This window comes from Urocampus carinirostris, chromosome 20 (genome assembly GCF_059441175.1).
Source record: "Urocampus carinirostris isolate Australia breed hairy pipefish chromosome 20, RoL_Ucar_1.0, whole genome shotgun sequence".
NCBI classification, from domain to species: domain Eukaryota; kingdom Metazoa; phylum Chordata; class Actinopteri; order Syngnathiformes; family Syngnathidae; genus Urocampus; species Urocampus carinirostris.
In genome coordinates, this window is record NC_142368.1 from 9,222,223 (window position 1) to 9,235,730 (window position 13,508).

General features: G+C 39.4%; 1 protein-coding gene across 10 annotated transcripts in view; it reads left to right on the plus strand.

Moving 5' to 3' along the window:
- The first annotated feature begins 280 nt into the window (after positions 1 to 280).
- Positions 281 to 13,508, plus strand: part of epb41l2 (erythrocyte membrane protein band 4.1-like 2) — a 92,794-nt gene continuing 79,566 nt past the window's right edge. For all 10 annotated transcript variants that reach the window (XM_088324828.1, XM_088324817.1, XM_088324816.1 and 7 more), the window contains exon 1: positions 281 to 447. The gene's annotated coding sequence lies outside the window, so the exon portion shown is untranslated. The remainder of the gene's footprint in view (positions 448 to 13,508) is intronic.

Genomic DNA, 13,508 nt, shown 5'->3' on the forward strand with positions numbered 1-13,508 from the left:
TCGTAAAGCAATTAATCAGTCCAGAAAATTTAAATACAGAGACATCTCGAAGACCATTGTGCACTCGTCAACAGGATGCAGTGAGTGCGCATCTCCGATAGAGGGAGTTAAAACATTATACCTCAGAGTCCTCACCCGAGTTCTATGCTCCCTCCATTGCGATTGACCAATCACAGCGCAAAACACAATACTGTAATCCCTCTAGACCAATGACAAAGTGAAACGGGTCATTATATTACTGTATAGGGCGGGACTTGAGGATGATTGACACGCCTTTCCTTTGAGTTTTCGAGTCAGATTTGCAGTGTGGACTCGTCCACGGAAGATATCAGTGTGAAGGAGGATCGCGATTCAGGATTTAATTCTTGAGCGGGGAATTCGTCGATAAACCAGCTCCACTTTGAAAGATCTACCTATATTTTGTCTGGGATTGTAATCTTTCAAAAGGTATGGGTTTTGACTCTCAGTTAAATCACGTGATGAGTCACCGTCGACTCAATGAATTCTCTCTGGTGTTTAAACTACCTTTTATGTGCGCTGCATGCATAAAAATGATTAGAATGTTTTATAATTGACTTGTTTTGTAGTGCTTTATGCCCTTTTTGTGATTACCTAAACGACTAGTCCCACGCAGGATGTCGCGCATGCGCTTTAGTAGCATCGAAAGGAACGCTTTGTGGTCATGTCGCCGGGATGTTCACGTTTAAATGACACATTTTATATTTTTATGTTTGTTGTCCTTTATACATTCGAATTTGTCGGGCCCGTCCTCTTACATCCGCCTTCATGACTCCCCGCTATCCTAGTCTCTCTCAAGGGATAATTCATACGTCCCGCTCTTAGGGCCAGCAGCAAATAGCTTGACGTTCTAAGTGCTTTTGTGTTTAAAACTCACGTTATTGTTATTTTGTTGTATGCGTGTCTTTCCGTTTGTGTAGTAGTTGTTGGTCTGTTTAAACGGTTATTCGTCCTGAATAACGTGTTTGCTCGCAAAGGTATCTGGGAAATGTAGTCTAGAATTACCTAGCTTGCTCTTTGTAAATGTAAACAGAAAAAAAAAATCACGTGTCATGACAACGATGGATTGCATCAAGACAATTCACTGTACTGCTTTGATCTGCTTTATAGGGACAGTTTATTTTTATTATTTAGAGCCTCCAAAGTGGTAAAACAACCCTTTATTTTTTTTAAAAAGAAACTTGATTTAGATAATACACTAAGTTACACAACCTATCTCATAAACATTCATTTTTAAAATATTCATATGTTGAGAAACTTGCAATTGTTATATACATGCGGCCCACCAAGAGGGAGCTGACATGATTGTCTGCCATCTTGCTGCAACAGGCAACCCCTAAATCCAAAATCGCGGGAGGCTGTAGGAAAAAAGAGAGAAACAAGTGGTGCGGTTTGGTCACATTTAGTTTCTATAGTTTGCATTCTTCATTGTGCTTTTGTAGCACATATCACACAGGTTCCCTTTAAATGGTGCCCTCCTCAAGGTATTATGATGATGACACATTGTTGGTTGCTAAGTAACTGAACAAAAACTAGATAGATATTTGTATTTGTCGATAATGATCCGACATGTTATAAAGGAACGCCATACAAAGGTTTTTTTTCAATCATTTCAGTAGTGTATCAGTTTGGACTAGCGGTACAAATCAATTTTAGACCACCATGAATGTATCCTGACTGTTGTTTTCGAAACATGAAATGCTCTAAGTACCGTATTTTCCGCACTATAAGGCGCACCTAAAAGTCTTTATTTTTTTCAAAAGCTGACCATGGGCCTTATAATACAGTGCGCCTTATATATGGATCAATATTAAGTCGCAAAGTCTTGCGACTAAGGCAAGCAGCCGCCGACTAGATTTTCCCCCGAAGGTGAAGTAGTCCGCGGTGTATGCTGGGATTTATATACCGGCGTTTCATTTCCTAACCAATGTGTCAATCATCATTTGAATCAGTTACTATTGGCTAAAGTTATTCGGAGGTAAAGGGGGCGGATCCTTTTTATCATTTACAGGCTGGCATAGGCTAAAGGGGCGAAACAAAGCCTGCAATTGGCCGAAAAAGATGAAAGTGAATAACACGTTGGTTGGGTTGCACTACGGCATATAGAAAATATTTTTTAATATTCTGTATTTGTAAATATTTTACTCCCCTGGATTTACTACACTCACGGTTGTAAGAAGACCATGGTTACGTATCATTAATGAACGTGAAGGCTGCAAGAGAACTTAGGTGAGCTATGCGGCTTTATATTTTCCCGGTATCTTGTTTTAGAACGATCTTGATCTTTCTGCGATGAGTCAATTTTTAAACTAAATTCAATTCAAAGTGTTTATTGTCATATGCACAGTAAAGAACCCCGTTTCCCTGCACAATAAAATTCTTACTTTGCTGTCCACACAGTTGCCAGCAAAAAATAAAACTAAGAAATGTTTGTTTGGTGACATCGTACGGACACCGCATCCGCACGTGTCTACGACACGTATTTGCTTCTTTGCAAGCTTCCGGAATGTTAAGGGGGTAATAAGGTTGACTGAACTATCTGACTTTTTTGTCGACGTTCCCATTGTAGCGCCTTATAATCCGGTGCGCCTTATGTATGGAAAATATAGGACCAAAAACTATTTTTTGGGGGTGTGCCCTATAACCCGGTGCGCCTTATAGTGCGGAAAATACGTTAGTTTGACCATTTATTGAAACATAAATATTTTGTTTGTTTGTTGTACATGATTCAATTGTTTGTTTGTTTGTACATGATTCAGATTGAATCGTTTCTTGTACATGATTCAATTGTTTGTTTGTTTGTACATGATTCAAATTGAATCGTTTCTCCGGCGCCGTCACGAATGGCAGCCACTCCAGCAGCTCCCGTGTTATTTTCGATTGTTCTCAGTTATTTTCGATTGTTCTCAGCTTAGGGATGCTGCTGGAAAAGTGAATTTCCCTTCGGGGATGGATAAAGTATCTATCTATCTATCTATCTATCTATTTCCATTCCAACTGTTTACATGAGTGATGGTCAGTGAAAAAACACAAAATGCATCTTATCTCAGAGCTTCACCCTCAGTGCTTTCACTTGCATGTGTGAGCTTGTGTGTCGTTGTGTATAGTCATCTATAACTGTCTGCACCATGTGCACAGAACAGTGGTAGCTCTGTCCAGCTCTCTAATGAGAGGCCTTAATTGGTTGTTCAGTCAAGAGATTCCTCTACTCATGAAAAGGATCTTGTGCTTGAAAAAAGTGACATTTTTTTCACAAACAGTACTACATCTAAATACGGTGTTGGTGCTATCCTGAAACAGTACACACGATCTGTTTTGTGTGTTTGGTAATAGCATGTCTCAGGACCACTATGAGTTTAGAAGACACCGGGACCACAAAGATTGTAATGAGCAGAAAGTGCAATGGGCTGTAGAAAGGGAAAACAAGGTTGAGTGATTTGGAAGGATAGAGTGGTAGAAATCAGGGAATGGTGTAATAATAGTCTGTAGTTTGCAATAGTCTGTGGTCTGTGCAGCCTTTTGTAAACTCCTTGTGATTAAGGTCTATACAAATAAACTTGACTTACGAGAGAAATACATATATTGTCTAACCATTCCGATAAGGCTATGGGAACATCCCTTCTGGGTTGCCCTTGTGCGTATGTTTGTGTTTCTTCCCTGAGCCTGTGAATTTAACCAGAATACATCAACTAGTGCTGGAAGCCCACCAAAGCTTGGAGTAATTTTCATGACCTGTCATTTTGTGAGCAATTTAAGTGTTTTTCAAGGATTGAAAAGTGCTTGCATTTTGGAATAAGTGCTTGAAATTGCTGCAATGTTTCACAAAAAATCTGCTTATATATGACGTCAACACTGCTCTCTGGTGGCCTCGCTTTGCAACTGCATTTCTCCACTTGTGATTTACGGCAGCTTATTGAGTTTGTATGGCATTGTTCTATGAATAATAATAATAATAATTTCCTTGTATTGTCATTCTGTGTAACAATGTTCACAGAACGAAATGTCGATTGCACCTGACCCGTTGTAGCGAGCCGATGCAGCCGCAGCCAACAGAGGGCGCCGCCGACCACTTTTTAAGTCTTAGGAATGACTCGGCCGGGGCGCGAACCACCGACCTCCCAGTCTCAAAGCGGGCGCCTTACCATCTAGGCTACTGAGCTGGTATAGCGTCATCGCCTCCTACGGGGCGTGCCCAAGAGGTGCAATGTTACATCTAAACAGGGCATTATGAAATGTGTAGTAGTGCACGGATTACATATCAATTATAGAAAGTTATCACGGGCCATGCGAAATATTAAGGTAGCGTTTCCCAGTTGGGTTTAAAAGAAATATAAAAAAGGGTTTTAAAGAAATATAAATACGAGGATATTACATTACAAAAGCGACTCCCTTTTTCTATAAATTCTGAATAACGTTAATTAAGTGCTTGCAAAGTGACCAGGGTTGGATAGGGTTACTTTAACTGGATTACTTTCAATTACCTTTGGATTGCCCCAATACCAAATATGCTAATAAAAGACAAAAGAAACTAAATATGAATAAAATTACTAAATTTTCTGCAGGCTTAGGGAGCAATGGAATACATGGAACGGCAAAAATGATGTTGGCAAGCTGTTTGGATTTATTTTCATTTTGTTTCTGTCGCATTTTATGTTCGTTTTGCCGGAGATCAAATAGATCAAAGCCAAGAGAGAAAGCTTACCACGTGTTATGAGTCATAATTGTATTCATATTTAGTTTATTTTGTCTTTTATTAGCATATTTGGTATTGGAGTAATCCAAAAGTAATTGAAAGTAATCCAGTTAAAGTAACCCTACCCAACCCTGAAAGTGACTATTTGTAAAAGAGAGAATTAAATTCTGATCATTCAAACATATATCTATTTTTGGTACAAACAAAAATTAGATATATGTTTGTAATGGGTATAACTTCCTGCAACTGTAAATGTAAGATACATATTACTGCCATTATACCCAACACTTATATGGTGAGAGATTTGCCTCAAAAATATTTACACACATACTGTTCTGATCCCCCACAAAAATTACAATTAGTTGGTTGGTTCCCTTAACCACTAGGGTCGTAGAAGCACCATTTCCTGTGGTGTGTCTTGGGCAAGTACAGCCTGGTGTGCGCCCACCCGTCATATATGTTCCCACCCGGTCTCGAACTGGGGACCTTTATCTTGGTAAATGCAGACCCAAGAATTACAAAAATTGCATATTTAAATTGCAGGTATATTTGTGGATCTACAAAATCTACGATTCATACAAGATTTCTTCTTTTGATGGTATTGGAGAATCAGGGTTGGGTTGGGTTACTTTAACTGGATTACTTTCAATTACTTTTGGATTACTCCAATACCAAATATGCTAATAAAAGACAAAATAATCTAAATATGAATAAAATGATGACTCACAACACGTGGTAAGCTTTCTCACCTGGCTTTGATCTCTTTGATCTCCGGCAAAACGAACATAAAATGCGACAGAAACAAAATGAAAATAAATCCAAACAGCTTGCCAACATCATTTTTGCCGTTCCATGTATTCCGTTACTCCCCAAGCCTGCACAAAATTTAGTCATTTTATTTTTATTTAGTTTCTTTTGTCTTTTATTAGCATATTTGGTATTGGAGTAATCCAAAAGTCATTGAAAGTAATCCAGTTAAAGTAACTACCCAACCCTGTGGAGAATTAAAAAAAAGTCTCTGAAAGTCCCTTAAAAGTGCTTGAATTCTGCCATTAAAAAGGTTGTTCCTCGGTTATCACAAACGTTTCAAAGTCATTTTGTGATGTAAACATGTTTGTCTATGGTGAAATGAACAAGTTGTTCAGTTCAGCAGTGGGCAGGCAGTGACCGTTCGGCGGCCTCACAAAGCATTATGGACCGGTGGGCACAGCGGGAATCAAAGGAATAGAGACAAACATCAGAGAGACGCGGATGAAAAGACCCAGTAATGCAATGTTCATCTCGTTCCTGGACAGTGGAGGCGTAAAGGTGAATGAGAGATAAAGAACTCGTGGGAAGGGATTGGGCAAAAACGGAGCGTATCAAAGAGTTGGGTAGTGTTCACCGTAGCCTTTTGAGAGGCTTTGTCTTTTTTAGGAACCATGAGGTTTATTTGGGCTTCATTGTTTGCCGGTTGAATCGCTCTATTAAGACCATCAAGAACCTACTTTAGAACACTGCAAACTGACTTATTCCAGCAAGTGTCCGATTGAAAGGAGCGATGGAATACAAGAAAAAAGGAAGTGAGAGTGGGCCTGTGGCTTGGCAGGAGTCCAAACATGGTTAAAAACAGTTTAATCAGCATTGGGTCACATTCTCACAGTGAGGGGCTGAACAGAGGTCTTTTTGAGACGCAACCCTGCTTGCCATGGTTTTAAAGGCCACTTGATTGGGAGTGACACTAGAAAAGGATACATCAGTTGAGGATGTGCCATTCATGGGAATTTGATCTCTATTTTGATTCTTTACTTTGACAGAATTGTGTAGAAAATATACATTTTGGGTTGTGCTATTTGAGATACTGCCCAACCGGAGTGGGTTTCCTCGGGGTGATGCACTTTCTTTTATTTAAGCTCAGTACTTTCACTCAACCTTTGTCAGTCTGTCAGCGAACCTCTGTTTACACAAGGCAAGCATTTTGCTGACTCTGCCTCCCGTTTTTCACCAATATCCCTCTCATCTGTTCCTGATTCCCTGTTAGTCTCCGGCTATGACCTGTTTCTGACCGACGACCATGTTCTGATCTCCCGTCCTGGCTAACGACCCATTTTTGACTACTGACCACGCTCTGATCCCCCGCTTCGGCTATCGTCACGTTTTTTTTCCCGTTTGACCACGCTACTATCTTTCGCTCCGGAAGATCCACTTGCGCATTCCGAACATGCTCCGATCCCGTGAGCACGGCTTGCTTCCCTCGTCCAGCGAACACCGGATCGCCGGCGCTTGTTTTTCCTCTATATCTCAATAAACAGGTGAGTAAACGTTACGCATCTGGGTCCTCCTCGTGTTCTGGTCTGGACAGTGAGTGTGATATGTTGGTATAGGTATCTTATCAAAAGTAAATGTATCTATTTCTAGTACTACTTGCTACATATTTGTGACTATTCGTATATAACTTTAGTGTAAGGTGATTTTGTTCGTACCGAAGATAGATATATGTTGGAATGATCGGAATTTGATTCACTTTATTAAAAATAGAATCACTTTGCAAGCACTTAATTAACGTTATTTTATAATTTGTATAAAAGGGGAGTGGCTTTTGTAATATAATATCCTCGTATTTATATTTCTTTTAAACCCTTTTTTGTTTTTTTTCTTTCACTTTCGGCTTTAGAAATCACTTTAAAACAGTTATTGATGCCTGGACTATTTAAATAGCATTTTTCCTGGAAAAAATTACTTCTTTTGAAATAAATGTTTGTTCTTATGTTTAAAATAGATGACATCTTTATTTTTTTCTTTTGTTTTTTAATTTTTTTTTTTTTTTTTCAATTTTGGTGGGAAACAAGTACAGTAATCACAAGTTTTTCACGGGGGTTGCATTCCCAAAAGGTGCAGCGTTAATCATGACCAGCAAAGTAAAACCCCATTTTTTATTTTTATTTTTATTAAATACTCTATTACTTTATTATACATTGTCTAACGTGTTTGCTCGTTTTCAGGCTCAAGTATTTGTTTAACAATTAAAAGAAATGTAACTTTTTGAATTTTGAATTTGTATTTTTTTACAAATAACATCTGTACTGTCAAATTCTAATTTTAAGAATAATCTTACCACTCGGTTGCACCTCTGTATTAAGGACACGATACACGTCACGTGATACTTTGTCGCCACCATGTGGACGTAACAGAAAACTGCATTTACTTTGCGGTCAGTAACCCAAAATGTTGAAAGAGCCATATTGGACTGTTTAGCCAATCAGAACGCAGAACACGATGATAATAATCCGTGAAGTAGTGAAAAGTAAACAGCTTTACAGTACAGTGATCCTTTGGTTATCGCGGTTAATGGGGACCGAGACCAGCTGCGAAAACTGAAAATCCTCATAGTAGCGGCGCCCCTTGAAAAATGCTTAAAAAAACGTATATAGGTATACAGTATACCCCCCGCCATTAAACCGAAGTGATCGCTGGCATGATGGCAAGGAGTTATTGGGTGACTCATCCAGAACTCTTCACACTGGAACTGAATGTACCAAAACATTTACACGCAATAGGACTGCGGCGAAACCACTACGAACCATTCAGAATGATTGTATTAACCGCTCTCAACCACATGCAGCCATCGCAGTTTATTTCGCTTGTTAACACTACCGGTTACATATTGAAAATAAAAACAATGAAAATGTGATATTTGATGAGTGTTTGTGAAGCGTTTTGGGAAACAACAGTTAAAAAAAATGGTCTGTGTTCATTTTAATGAAAGTGAAAGAGCTACCCTCTGACAATAACATACTTTAGGTAGCGGTATCGAACGGCTTTTACAACAAATACACGAAACCACTCACAATTAGCTGTGTTTAGGTAGTACAAACAACCGCTCGCTTTTGGTATAATAAAGTCAAACTTGAGATGAAATGTGACAGAAGAGAATATACTTACGTCGCGTCGCCGAGTTCCTCCTCGATAAACTGAGCGCCGCATAAGAAGGGGGTGAGGTGGGAGGAGTTAAAGGGGGGGTGAGCGAAGCGGTAACTCACCACGACTAAGCATTGTGTCAGGGCCTCCCCCTCCTTTTCACAATAAGAGTGTCCACATCGTGTCCTCAGTTGACATAAGCTCGCGCTCAACGGCGTCAAGTCAATACAGTAAATGCTTTTATTGAGAAGGTAAGGTATATTTTTTAGACCCGCGAAAGTGGAACCGCGAACTAGCGAGGTACCACTGTACATGCATTTTAGGGAATAAGGCACAGTGGCACAAATGAGACATTTAGCAAATCTGAGCTCACTGAAGGTCCACGTTCTAAACTCATAGCTCCTTGCTTGCATCTAGAAAAGTCGTTTTAGTAGAAGACTTTTTGAGAGTTTCTGTTGTCAGGATCATCTTATGTAAACCTGTAATTTACTCCCTTTCTTTGTTCTTCAGCCAAGTCTGTGTTTGGCACCTGTTGCCACCACCTTCTATGGGATGTAGATCTCCATAGTGACACCACACCCAATACTCAGCTGTTTGTTGTCTCATCACGAGCATTCCTAGCCGCTAATGTTTGTCCTCCAGTCCCTCAGGCAAGCACCGTGAACTCATTCCGGCTCCCCCATTCCCGGGTTACGCCCATCTAGCATGCTCGCACGTTCTCACAGGCGATGTTCGCGCCTCACCTCACTAATTGCTGAATGGGAGAGTTTAGCAGGCAACAATAGCACATATGAGCCCAGCCATTATTCGCACTCACGCAGCCAACCAGAGCTTTTGGTGAACATGAGTTGAGGCCAACGTAGGACATAGTTGCAAGTTAACACCGCTTTTTGGTTCCTAAAGCTTATAGATTTTTCCTTTTATAGATTTTTGTTTCCTTTAGGTATGCAAGTAGGGTTAAGATCAGGCTCTAAAAATCCAGCCTAACCGACCAGGGCCTACGGTTATTATAGCCCGAAGCTGCCCGATCAATAAACTTGATTTGAGGGACCGAGCCCGAAGCATATTTTCAGTGTTCATTTTACCTCTGAAAAGTGATGGGTCCCGGGGACTCGCATGCTCACAAATTTATGGGTCCCAACAGAGATCTATGGCTCCCCAAAATTTAGTGTGCTCCATGCCCTTACAAACTGTCGTATTTTCCCTTACAAAATACAAAAAACATTTTTTTTTTCAAACATGTTTATTTATGTAGTTTAACATGTTATATTGTACATGTGTTTCCTTATATATATATATATATATATATATATATATATATATATATATATTGTTAATGAACATTTTGTCGTGAGACACTGAGTTGCTCGACATGAATGAGGTTTATTATAAAAAAAGTTCAAAAATGAAGTCGCTTGGACGTTCACTGTAGAAGGAAAAAATACATGCAAATATAATCAAGTAGAATAATACATTTTCTTATTCAAATTATGAATTCATTTAAATTATTGTTGGTAATATACTGATTAAAAGGGATCGCCACAAACCTGTCTTTTTTCATTTTCTCCTTTTATACTTCCTTTTTTTCTTAACAACATAAACATTCGTAATATAATGCATCTAAGCAAGTGAGCCGTTTGAGAGCCGGCTCTCTTTAATGAGATGAGCCGAAAAAGCCGGTTCTCTAAAAAGTAACGGACTTTCACTAGACAACTCGAACTGGAGATCGCCGTGCAGACGAAAACTCGAACCGCGAGACCAAAGCAACAATGGCGGATCTGCCTCACTAAAAGTTTGAAGTGCGGTAAATCTTTGTTAAAAATGATAATGACAATTTCGTGTCAAAAAAGTTGCGTCCCGGGGACGCACGTTGATTCGACACGATGCGTCCCCAGCAAAAATAATGCGTCTAGGACGCAGGGACGCGGGCAAACGAGAACACTGTTTTATTTGGGAGGACTCGGGAGCAGCACTCAGGGTGATTTTCGCTGAGCGCGTGGAGGCGGGCTGTGCGAGAGGTGGGACGAAATCCAATGTGCGTATTGTCCACAAAGAAATAAAGAACAATGACTGGTGGAAAGAAGCCTGGTCCGAGCACAAGCATAATGACTGATACTTTAGGCCTGACCCAACCTTAAAATAAGATCTTACCTTTAACTTCAACTAACTACTATTTTATTAGACGACTCATCACCGACTATTGAAAGGGTTAGTGAAATAATAGGATAATTATTAATCTAGCACATAGTTGATTTATTTATGTGGAAAAATTATAATAAACAGAAGAAAAATTGGTACAGTGAAAAATACATATTCGATTGAACAGACTGTTAGGTAGAGGTAAGATCTTGGGATGCTCAAAATAAGGGTGGTATTTATTAACAAAATCAGGAATAAGGTAGTAAACGAACAAGGGGGGGACAAAACAAATGAGACGCCCAACCAAATTCAAACCTGAAAAAGTCCAAACCAGAAACAATGACAAAAACCGGAAATAGAAAGTGCAGGAAACAAAATAAAAAACTAACATAGGTGGGATTAAACTACTAACAAAATATCTAAACAAGAAATCGGGAACAAATGAAAGCAAACGTGGCGTGGTAGTGGAAATGCAAGGAACAAGGTAACTTACAAAATACAAGTAGGTGCAAATACACTAACAAAATGTACCAACCAGAAAGGGTCAGGATAATTATGGACACATATGTGGTGAGTGGACACACTGTGCCCGGTGGCGTACTACATAGTAACAAATACTGTGTATTTGTACAACAATATAATAGAAATGTAAAACCAATTAGGCGCAATGCTCGATTAATAGAGACATAAATCCATAAATAAACCTCCCATTTTTAGGGATAGGCAAAAAATCGTAAATTAAAATGAAGTGAACATTTTTAATCCCTGTAAATAATATTACCAGAACTTGAATCTTACAGAGGCGAGTCAGACTCCGTTTTTTATAACTTTCCTACATGTTTTAAATGTTCCCTCGTTACTGAGCTACTGCCATGATACGCAATGTCTGCTTTGCACACTTTGCAAGTAATCCTTTTATTGACCACATCCAGGCTAAAATGCTTTCAAACTGGAGACGTTTCGGTACGTGGAGTTGATGTTGACGGCGCCATTTCTGTATGTTTATGTTACTGCTCTAGACAGGGACACTATTGATTATGTCTCTCCTTTGGTAAAGCATGTCTGGTGACAACAGTCGATAATGAATCCCTTTATGGATATCTTAGTCGACTATCTCGACTAATCGTTACAGCCGTATATTCAATTCTTACCAATGAACCCAAAAGCTTCTTTTTGATCCTTTTGTTTGGGGATTAAGATGATTAAGCATTGATGTGAATCCACATTGATGTCTGATCTTTTGAACTAATGTTCAGAAGGAATGTTTTGACGAACAAATAGACTGAGCATTAAGATGGAGGGACGATTTCCTGTGGTGTGTCTTGAGCAAGTACAGCCGGGTGGCAGCCATCCCTCTCCGGGCCAACAAATGTGTCCACCCGGTCTGGTTATCATTTTGATGGATACATTTGTTTGAAGATATGTTTAAACTTACCTGCCATAAAGGCAATTTTGTAAGTATTAAGTATTATTTATTACTGTATTTGTCACAGTTGCCCAGTATCCGGTATAGATCGCACCTGTCTCGTCCTGTCCAGTATCTTGCTCCAGTCTCCAGTATCCGGTATCGATCCTGTCTGTCTTGTCCTGTCCGTTATCTTGCTCCAGTCTCTAGTATTCGGTATCGATCCCGCCTGTCCAGTTCTGTCCGGTATCTTGCTCGTGAATCCGGTATCGATTCCGTCTGCCTTGCCCTGTTTGGCATCTTGCTCGTGTATCCAGTACCCAGTATCGATTCAGTCTGTCCTCCCCTGTCCGGTATCTTGCTCGTGTATCCAGTATCCCGTATCTTGCTCCAGTATCCGGTATCGGTCCTCTCCGGTATCTTGCTCGTGTATCTGGTATCGATCTCGTCTTTCCAGTACTGTCCAGTATCTTGCTGTTGTATCGACCCCGTCTGTACCGTCCTGTCCGGTATCTTGCTCGTGTATCCAGTATCAAGTATCAATCCCGTCTGTCCCGTCCTGTCCGGTATCTGCTTGTGTATCCTCTATCTAATATTGATCCCATCTATCCTGACCGGTTTCGATCTCTTCTGCCCAGTGATTGCCGAATCGCTGGCGTTTGTGTTACCGCGCATGACCGCCCCTCTTCCCGTAAAATAAAGCTTGTGTGAAAACGTTACGCGTCTGGGTCCGCCGTCTGTTCGGGATCTGACAGTATTTTTATTGGTATAATTTTTGTACTTCCTCCTCAAAAAGGTTAACATATATATATAGATATATATAAATATATCTATATCTATATATATATATATATATATATATATATATAAATTATTATTAATCATAATTAATGTCATATTTTTTGGCTGTTTGAAAGGGACATTGTGTATTATTTAGCGCACATTAGTGGTAAAAAAATAAAAATTTGAACATGCATACAGTCTTGAATTATAAATTTGACTTGCATTTAAAAAAAATAGTTGTAAGTCGAAAAATTGTAATAATTCTACGAAATATTAAGCTTTAAAGGGACATTGTGTATTACCTAGTCCCCATTAGTGGTTAAAAAAACAGATGTATTCGAGAAAAAAAACATCTATATTTTTTTGAATTTGCATACATACTTGACCTATCATATTAACGTGCATTAAGATAAATGTTTATTTAGTTGACATAATATGAAGCTCACCTAGAGGGAGCTGACATAATTTTTTTGCTGGCCTTACCTAATTCTAAATCTATTGCACCCTGGTCATCCTGGAAGGGGGATTACCACTTGTGAGGCCTCGTCTCAAGGTTTCTTTTGCCTCATGCTA